This window comes from Aquila chrysaetos, chromosome 5 (assembly GCF_900496995.4).
Source record: "Aquila chrysaetos chrysaetos chromosome 5, bAquChr1.4, whole genome shotgun sequence".
NCBI classification, from domain to species: domain Eukaryota; kingdom Metazoa; phylum Chordata; class Aves; order Accipitriformes; family Accipitridae; genus Aquila; species Aquila chrysaetos.
The window spans coordinates 73,534,256-73,546,489 of NC_044008.1; the positions used below are offsets into that span (position 1 = coordinate 73,534,256).

At 49.0% G+C, this 12,234-nt stretch overlaps 1 long non-coding RNA gene across 1 annotated transcript; it reads left to right on the plus strand.

The window, feature by feature from the left end:
* Positions 1-151: 151 nt before the first annotated feature.
* Positions 152-5,493, plus strand: LOC115341808. Its single transcript, XR_005932329.1, has 4 exons — positions 152-1,813; positions 2,197-2,937; positions 3,087-3,301; positions 5,135-5,493. It is a non-coding gene; the product is annotated as an uncharacterized LOC115341808 (long non-coding RNA).
* Positions 5,494-12,234: the final 6,741 nt, after the last annotated feature.

The window sequence follows — 12,234 nt, forward strand, 5'->3', positions numbered from 1 at the left end:
TCGAGTGGCGGAGCCCGGGGAGCCGGGGGGGGGGGGATGCGGGCACCTCGGGGCGGGGAGCGGGCAGGGCGACCGGGGCCCGGGGCGGGGGATCGGTCGGGGAGGGGGGATTGGGGATGGAGGAGCGGGGTAAAAGGGAACCCGGGGGGTGTCCCCGGAGAGGGCTCCGGGTCTGGGTCCGGCTTGGGGCGAAGGATGCCCCCCCCCCGACCCCGGGGTGTGCGGGGATGCAAGCCGAGTCGCTGGATCCGTATGGGGATGAGGTGCCCAAACGCCTCTGGGTGTCTGCGGGCAGAGCTCTGGTGGGTTCCAGCCCCGGAGTTGTGCTTACGGCCCTTCTGCGGTGCTTCTTCGGCGCATGGGTGGGACCCTGCTTTTATTTTCCGAATTACTGCAAAAACCCCCAAAGTCGAGGAAAGTCCTCCCTGCGGTTTTGCTCGGAGAGGCTTGGCGGTGGGGACGTGCTTGGGCTGGGACCCACGGAGCTCGCGATGGAAGGAGAGCCCCGCTGCGAGCGGCGTGGAGAGCCCAGTAAGGAACAGGTTGAGGAGCACCAGGCCAAGGGAGGGAAATGGAGGAGAAACTGGCTGTAAACAAAGGGAGCGTGACTAGACTAGCCTGGCTCCGGCACTCTGCTGAAGGGAGAACAAAAAATAAACTGCAGAAGGAGGGAAAAGTCAATTATGTTTTCAGCTGGCTGGAGCAGAGTTCGGTTTTGCAGGCAGTACTGCAAAGGGAGGCTCTAGGAAGCGTGCTGGGATGGGGGATTTGGGGCTGTGCAAACAGGCGTCAGCGGAGCTGCTGGCTGAGCATCTGTCCCACAGCAAGCGATGCTCCTTTTGTCGAGAGAAGGTGATCCCCTGGGCTGGCCTGGCTTGTGGCTGGACGGACCTGGAGGACATCTGTCCCCTCGGTCTCTTGGTCTTTGGAAGACAGGGGCTAGTTCATGCTCTCATTTAGAAACGCGCAGTTTTCAAATTGCTCCATCTTTTGATATTTGAAGAGTTTGGGTTTAAGGTTTGGGGCGGCTTGCTCTAAGGCTTTTTTTCTGTAATACCAAGTTTTATGTATTTTCCACGGTACGTCGGAAAAATCATAAGCACAAACTGCAGCTCGTGCTTCTACAGGCCCGCGAGAACCGGTGGGAGCAAACGATGTGCTCCCCACTCTGCTTCTGCTCAGGGACACTGGCTGTGCCTGCACTTCTGTGCCCTTTGGGGATGAAATTGGTATAATGATTACACTTGGATTCCTTTATGCTCTAAACCAGACATGAGGTATCAAGATGGAAAATGTTAGGGTCCTGCCTGTACTGGAAAGGCTTGGGGGGCACTGGGCAGGCAGGGGCTCTGCTCAGAGATGCCGGGTTAGGGTCTGCAGGACGGGAATGGCTCCCACCAGCCTTAGAGCTGATCCTCCTGCTAAGGAGAAAAGAAGCTTTCAGGACATAAAATTGGATGTAAAGAGGGGAAAAATGATCACCAGCTCTCTGGCCGTGTTGCTTAGGAGAGAGCGAAGGGGTGTTGTGGTGCAGCAGCATGCTCTGCACGGGGACACCGTGGTCTTCAGCCCTTCCACGGGCCAGGCAGCTTGGCAGCTTCCCCAAGCCAGCACCATCATAAGCCCGATATTAAGCAGCGGCCTGGGACTGACAATAGGATTCTTGTTTGGGGTTTTTTTTTGTATTTTAAAAAAGATGAGATTAACCAGCTGAAGTTAACAAACTCTGGAATCCAACAAACCCCAATGAATCACCAGGAGCAAACACTGCTCCGTGGCTGTCAGCCCTCTGAAGGGAACTCATTGACTCACTGTAAGTTTAAAGAGCAACTTTTGACAAACACTCCGTCAAAAAACTGGCTAATACTTGCTTCGCTCTTAATCCTCCCTGAGCTGTTTCCCCGTTGCTAATCTCTCCCAGAAACCATTATTAAATCTTTCCTGGTTTGCAACACTAATTCTGAACAAATGCATCAGGAACAAAACATCAGCTGGGCCTGTGTCTTTGTGTTATTTGCATGCTCCACGGGAAGATCGTTTCGCTTTTAATGAGACTAATTAAAAAGAAACAAAAAATAATAAATCCATCCCATTAATCTGTAATAAATTGAAGCACTAGGGTCCTTCCCAAAGCATTAGTGAATGCCAGCTCCAAACACGCTGGAATGCAAAATCACTCTTCTCATTATTATTTAGAAAATCTCAGCGATGCTCCCGTGATGCCAGCACTACCTGGGCTTTGCCGGCACGGCCACCAGTCCAGCGTCGCTTCCCCGCTCAGCCGTGGCTTGGAGTCCCGTGGGAGCAGGGAGGTGATCCCGCTGGAGCTCGTCTCCATCCCACACACATCCCTCAGCATCTCACCGTATTCTGGTTTCTTGGTTCGTTGCTTTTGCTGCCGGGCTGTACCTGGACTGTGTGCAGCCTTGGGCTGGAAGGTGAGCACCGCTTCCCACCCGGAGCCTCAGCAGGGCTCATCCGAGCAGATTGAAACGGGTGGACGTGCTCCTAAAATTAACCTGCAAAAACTGCCTTGATAGGACACTGACAGCCAAAGCGGAATCAAATTATCGTTTGGAATTACCATGAGATAATTGGCCTCATTTGCTATTTTAAGGTGTTAAAAAAAAGGCTCCCTCTCCCAGACAACTGCAATGGAGAAATATTCAGGCGTAGATGATGTCCCAAAACATATCATTAAAGCTTTAAATAAATGTATGATGACATCTCATGTTAAGAAAGACTTCCTTTGTATTTCAGATAGGAACCAGCCAGGTCATTTTCAAAGTCATTTTTTAAAGAACAAAAGATATTCCTCTTGTTTTTCCAGACACGCAACTTCAAATATTTGGAGATGTAAATATGTAATTTGAATTCTTTCACACATTATGGGTTTAAAAATCATCTTCCTTTGAGATGCCTCTTGCTTGCCAAAAGGTAGATGCCTCTGTCTGCTGCTTTTTGTCTTTTTTACTCTACTTGAAATGCTACAGAACTGACCCAGTCCCACCCTGCAGATTATAATGTTTGTAAAAGGGAGAAGGAGATGAGAACTAGCCCTTTCTCGCTCACTCATTAATTACAAGGATTAAATGCCAAGGCAGCTACACAGCATTATAAAGAAAATAAAAATATGAATTGGAGGAGCCAAGTTCTGCATTTGCTGCTTCACTATCACGATGTGTCTGAGCACATGGCGGCACGGACACGCCAGAAGCATGTCCCACAGCTCTGGTCCCATTCCCAGTCCAGCTGGTCCGGTCGGGGCTCAGAGCACCGCGTCCAGCTTCTCCCTCTTTAGGTACCGGCGCTGCTCCGTGCCGGCAGCAGCCACGGTTTTGGGGGTATGGGGATGTGATGGGGGACGGGGACACCATGGTGCGGTGGGAAAGGAGGTTTTCTCCGCACATGGAGCTGCTGAAAAAAAGGTGATTCCAGTTTGTATCCCTGGTGAGGAGGGAAAAAACCCCACAAGGAGCAAGGGAGCCCGGGGACATGTTAGCACAGGACTGGAAATAACGGCAAAGCTGCAGCCTGGACCCTCCCAGGGAAAAAACCAGGCTGATTCGCAGCTCTTCTGGAACGTGAGTTCATGTCTGAGGTCTTTGCTGTTTCCCTGACCCCGTGATGCAGAGGGTTTTGGCTGCCTCCGTGGCTCTGCAGCCGGGGCTGGCTGGGCCGTCCCTGCGTGTCCGGCTGCTCCCTCCGGTCCTCCGTGGGGCTTCGGCTGCGAGACCACCTCCGCCGCCCTCCTCTCGCACGCCCTTTCCACCCGTAACGTGATTCGGGAGACGCAGCTGCTGGCTCGGGCTCCTGCCCTATATCAGCTGCTCAGCGGTTGCATCCGACCGGGATTTTTGGCAAGGAAGGAAGGGCCCCAGATAGAGCACAGACGTGCCGGCCGCTGCGCTCAGGGAGGTGCCCGAGACCCTCGTGGGGTTTCATCCTCCCCTTTCCCCTTTGCTCCCAGCCTGGCTGCAAAGCATGCGGCAGCGCAGGCAGGGATTGCGGGCAGGGATGGTGGGCGGGGGTCACTGCCAGCCCCTGGCCTGGGGGAGGAGCCATGGGCTGGGAGCCCCACCCAAGAGGCGTGGTCAGGAAGGGCCAATCAGGGAGCGGTGCTGCCTATAAAAGTGCTGCCTGCGAGCAGCTGGGGAGGGCAGAGGGAGTTGGTCATCCTCATCCCCATCCCCATCCCCATCCCGTTTCCTTGCTGGGGTTTATTTCCCAGGGAAGGTGGTACCTCTCGCAGGGTGTTTGGTGGGGTCCCCTCTGCCTGACCCCCCCCGCCCAGGGCTGGGGGTTTTTCACCACCAGGGTTGTGTGAAATCCCTCCCCGGTCTCTGCCGTGCTGGTTTGGTGGGGGAAGCGCTCACCGTTGCTCTGGGCTGTCTCCTGCTCTGCCTTGGCTTGTAATTAAAAATAAAATATTTGGGGTAAGTACTTAAATTAAGAACACATTTTTGTTAGCTAACGATACAGAGGAAGGCCCTGGAGACCCTGATAGGGCAATTAGTACCTCTCCACTTGCATTAGAGATGAATCTTTTGAGAGAGGCAGCGTGCTCACTCCAGAGGGGGGTTTTGGGTACAAAAATGCAATTATAGGGTATAAAAGGAAGCGTTTAGAAATATGCAAAGTGGGAATGAGGTCTGAAGCCTCCTTTGCTGCAGGACAGGGAAGGCAGAAGGTGAGAGGTGCCCCAGGCACGACAACCCCTAACACTTCCCCATCCAACCTGCCGGGTCCTGGTAGCAGCTCCCATCAGCTCGTGGTTTCATTTTCCTCCTCCCATCTACCTCTCCTGGCTGCTCGTCAAGGCTCATCCCCTTGGCCTCGGCAAGCTCTCAGCCGCTCTGGGCTCAGGAGGCCGGGCGGTTCCTCTCCTACTTGGCAATTAGCTTTTGAGCTGCTGAGTACAAACAAGATTAAACCGCCGTCATGGTCCAAGAGCGCGGCTGTTGTGTGCTGGGGCCGTTTCTAGGCTGTCTCCTCCAGCACAGCTTTGCTTTTCCCGTGGCACCTCTCTCCTTCTAAGCATCTCTGAAGCTTGGTGTGTGTGTTTAGAGGAAAGGCTTGGGTCGCTGTGGCAGGTTCCCACGCTCGGTCCTGACACCAGACCATCCCGTCCCAGGAGGGACAATGTGGATGGTGACCAAGACGTGAAACCCTTGCCCGGTGCGTTGGGTCCAAGAAGGCTCCGGCTCTGCTCCCCGTGCTGCACAGGTACCTGCTCTTGCCCAAAGTCCGGCTGATGGAAACCAACCCTTGGAGCCTAAAAAAGTTCTGTAACAAGCAGAGCTTGTGGAGAAAGGTGGTGGTGACCTGCAGGCAGCGCAGCACATGGGCAGGGCTGCCTGTTCTTACCGCTCCCTGGACGTCCCCTGCGGAGCGGGTGACACGGGGCTGTTTGTCTTGGACGTGCTGGGATGGACTGGAAAACAGCATTGACCTCTTAAGCAACACTGGGGGTTTTTGGCCGACCAGCCGGTGGCTCAGCTTGCGTTGAGTTTATGAGATCTGATTTCCAAGATAGTAAAACCAAAACAATCTTCTCCAACAGCCGGACACGCTGGCTGGTGTTGCCTTTGCCAAGGAGGAAGGGAACAGCGCGTCTGTGTTGTTAAAGGTTAAATAACAGCAAATCACATTTCTTGTCTGCAAATGATGCTGGGCTGCGCGCGCGCGTTTTTTAATCAGTATTTAGTTTGTTGAATTACTTTTATTGGTAGTTAACTGTGTAATGGTCTCAGTGGAACATCTGGTCCATGATTTGAAAAGAATATTCTTCAACCCTTGCTGAGCGCAATTATTTTTGGATACAAGTGGAGGCTTTAGAGCCATTAAGAAGATAAAATGCAGATTGTTTGCAGAGGGTGGTTTTTTTTTTTATTTTAATGGCTTTCAAAGAGAGGAACTTTTATTTTTTTTTTTTTTTTCTATTGTTAGCAGACAGTGCAGTGGAAACCAAGCAGAAGGGTTGGGAAGAGGCACAGATGTTCCCTTTGCCGTTGGCTGGGCCAGGCACCCAAACCCAGGGCAGAGGGTTTGAACCGCCCTCCGAAGCTGCTGTAACATTTTCCAAATCTTGCAACAGCTCATCTGCCCACCAGTTTCTTAGTAAAACCACTGAGGGCTGGTGTGGAACTCCCTATATAATAATTTAAAAGCGTGTCAGTGGATGGGACAAGGGTTGTTTACAAAACAGAGAAAATGAAGGGCTTTGTGCTTTCTTCCATTGATGGGAAAATCACAGATGGATTCCCAAACCTCCGGCTCCCAGCCCAGTACCAGTTCATCCAGACCATGAAAGAAAATAGCCAATCTCCTTTTTTTGGCCATGGTAGGCTGTGATAGCAACTGGGACACCTTTATCCTCAAGAGTATGTATTCTCAGAAAAAAAAAAAAAAAAAAAAAGCCATTCATTTATCAGTAGATAAGAAGTTATCTCATGAGTTAAACATAGTTTGTACATGATGTCCCTCCATGGAGGAGGCTGGCTGACTCCTCTTTGTCTGCAAAAGCACTGCTTTAAATTATTTAAAGGAAACTATACAATCTGGGCTGCTGTTTGCTATTACGATTGTGCATCTTGTCCCAGTGAAAACCGCAGGCAGACAGGCTGTAAAATTATGGCTGTTTTTTAGTAGGAAGATAAAGTGAAACTGTTAAACCAGGTAAGGATGGATGCTTTTAGTTTATCCTGGGGACATATTTGTTATAGGCGAGATCATGGATTTGAGAAGGACCTTGGATGGCATCGGAAGTGCCAAGGGATCGGTTATGGGATGAAGGAGAGACTTTGGCTCTGCGTGTTTTCAGGAGGCAAAGGGCACTGCAGACGGAGATGGAGGAACACGGTGGAGGAGATGGCAGCTCCCTGACCCTTCCCATCAACCCTTTCAAAAGGAAAGCCTATGCCTAATAATAGTAATAGTAGTACTACTACTAATAACAGATCAGTGTGTCATTCCAGCACCTCTGTATACCTTGATTTTTTTGGAAATGCCCTCATGTTTCAAAACTGCAAGGGAAAGAAAAGGAATGGGAGCAAACTTCTCAATCGCAGACTGTTTTTCAGTATTGTTTATTATACCAAAGGGGAGGGGGGAAAGCCCTTTCAACTTCAATCCACAATAAAAATTGTTAATTAAAAAGCACCAGTAAATTGGGATTGTCAAAAGCGAATTGCAGAGCAGCAATCTGTTGCTTCCCACTAGGTCAGGATGCTGTAGGTGTGTGTATAAACACAATGTCAGCTGGTGGGGAAGATCCTTCCTCTTCCCAGGCGGCCTTTGTGGCACCACATCCCTGCTCAGCTTTTCCTGAGCTTTTTTTTTTTTTCCTTTTTTTTTGTGTTTGTATTTGGTTTTCCCCCTCCTGACCACGTTAGTCTGTGCCGCTCACTGGGGTCACCTTAACCTTGGCTCTGTAGCTGGCTGCTGGGAAAGGGCTGTTTGCAATAACTCTTCTGGGGGAGCTCTCTTTGTGGATGTAGTTTTCGGTAATAAAAGTAACGATTTCAGAACAGAGGGCTCATGTAGGAAGCTACGCCACAAGAATTTATTAAATAGCTTATTCTGCAATAAATGCAGCATATATTAAGAAAAAAATCAGAACAAATGGAGGAGCTGGGAAGGACCTCAAGAGGACAACTGCTCCATTCCTAATGATGCCAGAATAGATGTGTTTGCTGGATCCGGGCGATCGACATCCAGATTGATTGCTTGCCGGCTCCTCTGGCTTTCTTGCCATCAAAACAGCTTGAACTATTTGGGCCTTAACTGCTTGTCAGCTTTGCTTCCTGTTTTCTCACTTTGTTGGACGTCAACAGTAATGTAGTAATGTTGAAGGTTGGTTTTTTTTCTACCAGTAGGATGTAAAATACGAGAATGGGTGAATCTCTTGCACTGACAGAAAATTAGCACCCTGCCAAAGAGCTGCTGAGCCTGCGTGTGTTCGCCCGGGAGGAGCCTCTGGCTGTCTTCAGCACGATCGTGTGTTTAGATCAAATTAAGACGCAATTATGGCACTGGGAGTTCTTGTAGGTCCAAATGTCTCTGTATAAATCACCTTTAGCGTTTTAGACGTGGGTTCTTGAGCCAGAACAAGGATCTTTGACTTAATCTTCCCTCTAGTGCAGCTTTAGGGGTCAGTTACCGTGGAGGGGACGGTTCATCCCAACGCAGATGCAGAAAACTCACTGTCTTGCTGGACAACCAGCAGTAAGATATTTTTTTTAAAGCAAGAAAATAGGATAGTTTTAATGAGGCTCAGAAGGAAGTCTCTTATCAGTAGAAAATTCAGCTGTTATTCAACCCAGTCCTTCCTTGACTTCCTTATTAACCCTTAGTCACCACCGATGGGTGAGCACCAGGGCAGGGAATGCGATGTAGAGCAGAAAGTGAGTTGCTGTCTGAAGGAAAAGCGTTGATCTGGAGAATAGGGTGAACACAGAAGTACCTGGACTGCTTACAACTGCACTGATTTTTCAGGCGCATCGTCAAATTAGCAGGTTTTCCTGATGGCCCCCAAGAAAAGGGCTTGAACAAAACTGTTGACTGAAGCGGGTTGAAGTGCACAGAAAAGGGCCAGGACGGGTGTCAGGGGCAGGTGATGAAGAGGGGACATGGGGACAAGCCGGTAACCTCAGCCAGGTGAGCAGGGGTGAGCTGCCATCTCTGCATTTGGTCTGGAGATTCTGGTGGTTAATCCTTGATAGCTACATAGCACATTTTGCTGGGATTTAGGGCAATATTAATCACTTTCAGCTATGCCTATTTCTGCTTCTCTTTTTGCACCGTGTCCCAGCAGTGTGAAGTTTTGGGTGCTGCAGCGAAAGCCTGGATAACCAGGGTGCAGCCGGGGTCTCTGGCAGGGCCTGAGAAGGTCACTTCTCTCTTCTCCTAGGACTCCCAAGAGTGGAAAACCTCTTCGACCTTGTTCCTCTCCATATTTTCAAGCCTCTGCAGTCCATGGGAAAGGGCACAGGTAGACTTCTCCACCCAAGCACAGTGTGCTCGACGGAGAAAGCCTTGGAGAGAGGTGATGCCAATTTTAGTACGAGTTCCTGCAACAGAAATAGATCTTCCTGAGCGCACACTTAAATCTTAGTAAATTATATCTCAGGTTAAACTATTTATTAAAGTGCCACAGGGGAATTTCAGGCTAGCTATGTACATCATCACAGGAGATAGGCTGAAAATTACAGTAATTTGGAAAGAACATGATTTGAATCTTAGGGCCCGTGGTGAAAGTCAATGCACAATGAATTATTCCACTTAATTCATGTTCACACATGGATTCAGCTGGAGCCAAAGTATTTCTATAGCATCACATTTCTCCAATGAGCTACCGGGCATAACACAAGAGTTCTTGCGGGGGGGTTTGTGCTTGTTCTTGGGTTTTTCATTTCTGCCTTCGTTGCTCATCCAGAGGCAAATGCCGACAAAGTGGACTTGTTCATCTGCTGGGTGCGATGACCACGGAGAGGGAGTATTTCTTCCTGCCCTTGGTAGTTAGTCATCTGTGACAGCGGGAAGCAAAAGGCTGTGAAGTCCTTGTCATTTGTGTCCTGGCTGGTGGAACTGCTGAGCCACGCTGGTGTGTAGGGATGTCTGAGCTTTACATAAAAAATGGTCAGGGAAATGGTTTAACTGGCAGTGAAAGAAGCCCCAGCTGTTCCTGCAAATGGCTGAAGTTGTCTCTTTGCTTGCTGCTGCTCCAGATGTTCCTCTGGGTCTGTCTGCCACCCTAGAGCAATCTCTGATGGGCAGAGCAGCACTGCTGGAAGAGGGACAGTTTGGGCTCAGAGGGGTGAGGGACCTCCCCTCTACATGGGTGCTGGTCTCACAACAAGGTTACCTCCCCATGTTCTCTCCTGTGCTCTGAATTTGCTCAAGAAAGTGGGATCCTTTGGCTCCTCTTTCCCTTACACCATCTTTCTGCTCCCATGAGAGGTGTTTTAGGTCACATATGAAAATTGCCTTCAAATTTTGATACTTGCTTGGTGGAGCCAGCTGGAGTTTAGCACGGTTTCCGTAGCACATGGGGACGTAGAGGTCAGTGAAACCTCAGCAGCTCAACGCGTGATCCTCCTGGCCTGAGTGTGAAAGTATTTCTTAATGCATTTCTTACTGCACTCATCTGGTGTACAGGGCTGAGGTCCTCAGCTCAGCTGATTTTCTGTCTTTCAGTACGAACAGCTACGGCTCTGGAGGGAGATTTAGCAAGATATAAAGAAGTCTGCCACACTCAGGAAGATTTTTCTCCTCTCCACAGTCTTGCAGTTAATTTAAAATAAGTAATTATTAATGCCAGGGTCTTTTCAGTCTATGAACAAACGAGATACTGGGGAAGAAGGAGCTATGAGATTACTGAATGACCATTTTGTCATGACTCTGCTGCTAGTATGCACATGGAGGCATTTGTAAGCACTAAGAGTTTTAGAGAAAGATTTGAACTGTATTTAATTTGATAAACATCCATTATAACCAACAGAATCACGTGGATTGAAAATCTTGAATTTGGCCTTGTCCTTTCTGTTTTGCAGTGGAGTGTTTAGTCATTGTGTTTAAGTCACGTGCTGGGGATGCCATCCCACGTGGGATGTATTAGCAGTCAGGAGGTTTCTGCTGATGTGATTTTTTTTTTTTTTTTTTTGGTGGGAATTGCAATTGTGCAACAGCTTTGGCTTTGCTGAACTTGATCTCTGACAACACGGAAAGGTTTCTTTTTGAGTAGGTTCAGAGGTTGATCTGTACCTGCCCCATGGGAATTGGAGCTCAGGGCCTCCTGCCCTACAGGTGTGAGTCGATGTTGTTGACATGGGCGAGTGGTGGCTCCTGGGCTGGTGTCATCCTCGGCATCACCCGCGCCCACGTTTGGTGTTCATCTGGTTTCTCCGTGGACCTGCTCCTGTGAGCGTTCCCGTCTCGGTCCAGTGAAGGTACCGGCTGGCTGAAATCATTTTAAAGAGCTGAGCTTGGCTGCAGAGCTAACCTGGCTTGTTTCATCAAAAATAAGTTACAGAGGAAACCAGCTGATGTGCAAAGATGTGATGAATAGCTGGAAGCAATAACCTTTCCTAGCTGGGAGGTACAAGAGATGTTCATTCTCCTCCTCCACCCTGGCACTGCGTTGCGTTGGTTGGATGGGGCCTCTCACGGTTTCCAAATCAAAATTTTCGGTACTTTTTCACTGCACAAAACATGAGCATTTAGTCCATGCATCCAAAGCGAGATCAAAATAGCAAATTTTCCCCTTGGCCACGGTGTGGGTGCCCTGTTGGCTCTGATTCTCACGCTCTGAAAGCTGTTAAAAACATCTGTGAACCAAATGGCTCAAAGAACAGCAAGAGAAAAGCCTCGATTTTAGTTGCGGTTAAAGTCTTTTTTTCTGTTTCCAAATTACCCACCTTTCTTCCCAGCCCTCAGCTTGCACTGGGGCTGATGGATGGGTTTGGGGGTGTGCAGAAGATAGCTTGGAGAGGCAAGCCTGTGCGTTCCTTTCCTCTATTTGTTGCGTGGGGTCTCTACAGGAAAAATGTTAAGGATCTGCTGATAGAAAAAGGTTGAAAATTACTGAATATTTACACAGCACTCAATTGCTGTCCATCTTCCCCACCATTTTATTTCCATGCAAAGAGCAAATAACTGTGTGCAGTGATTGCAGCTATTGCTGAATTATGTAGTTATTCATGACACGCAGATTACAGGGCAATAATTATAGCTGATTTTACTAGATCCCTATGTACGAAGATCTCATAAGCGCTGGGGTTTTTTGCTCATATGGCAATGTTTAGCCTTAGCTGGAGACACAATTAAGTAGGGAGCTTTCAAAATGCATCTTAAACTGCCAGGGAATCACAAGTGCAAAATCTCCTTGAAAAATAAGGTGACAACTGAATCTTTCTTTGTCTGGACTGAGCTTCTCCCATTATATTCTGGATGTTATTCGGAGAGCTGGCACAGGCTCCGAGGGGCATTAGCAATGCAAAAATAGCACTGGGTTTGGCCATGTCCAAGTTGTTGGTTAGAATCCCATTGGTATTTGGGTGATGGTGGAGGGGAAGGGCTGAAGATGGCTGGAGTGGGAGGCTGGGGAATTAATTGCTTTTTGCTCACCGGGGGATCTCACACCAGCAGGTTATCTTTTCTTATTAAAGACAGAAAAGCTACAGTGCAGAAAGGCACATGAAAAAATAACTCTATATGCTTATCCAAGGGGAATTT